Genomic DNA, 999 nt, shown 5'->3' with positions numbered 1-999 from the left:
TGTAATTATTGTTAATGTTTTATTTTAATTATATCAAGTATTTAAAATATTTTTTGTTTTAATAAATAGTAATATATACTATATCTAAATTTATTTCAAGAATATATGTTAAGAATAAGATTGGACACGCTGACACGTGATGGTATTTAGGTGTGTCCAAACGTGTTTGGAGAATAATTTTTTACTTTTTATTAAGATACGGTTGGACACAGCAGACACGTGTGTCGAACAAGTATCGATGAGTGTCATATCCGAAATGTGTCCGACACGCGGACACGACAACTCAGCGAAGTGTTCGTACTTCATAGGCCATTATCGATCCACCGTGACATTATTATGGCTTTAGTTTAATTAATTAGTTGCATATATATTGAAGGGAATACTCATTTGTTTCTCTTTTGCGTTGATGTAGTGTGGAGTTGGAGTGGTAATGTCGACCACTTAAGGGCAAAGATGGTTTTGGTTGTGGAGAATATAATACCCATGGTTTTACCACTAACATATATATTCCTTAATCTCCCCACTAATGGTTTCCGTACCTTAATAATTAACCATTTCCGGGAAGCAAGTTGGAATAGAGAAACGAACTCAAGAGTTTGCCCTATTGAAACATTCCTTGCTTTTGATGCATTTTATTTATGGTATGAGGAGAAAGCATAAGTAGTTCTTTGTGATATACAGATGTAGAATATCTATTCTTAATGTGTCCATGATATATATCATGATAGATGTATTTTGATTTATGGTTTCTTGAATTCTACAGGTTACGAGGAATAATGAATGCGTATATATTGAAGGGAAGAAAAGAATGAAAGATATATTTGCGTTGGTTGTTACTATAACAAGTAATTAACACAAAAGTGTCAAATCAACATAGGATGAACTTAAGAATAAGATGAGAAGTTAGTCGAGTTAAATTGGTTATGCAAGATATAGGCATGTTGGAGAATGTGGTAGCTATATATTGGCGTATCATTCTCTGTATCTTAGGTGTTAAAT

The sequence above is a fragment of the Arachis ipaensis genome, chromosome B10 (assembly GCF_000816755.2).
Source record: "Arachis ipaensis cultivar K30076 chromosome B10, Araip1.1, whole genome shotgun sequence".
Classification (NCBI taxonomy): Eukaryota; Viridiplantae; Streptophyta; class Magnoliopsida; order Fabales; family Fabaceae; genus Arachis; species Arachis ipaensis.
This window is presented reverse-complemented; position numbering follows the sequence as displayed.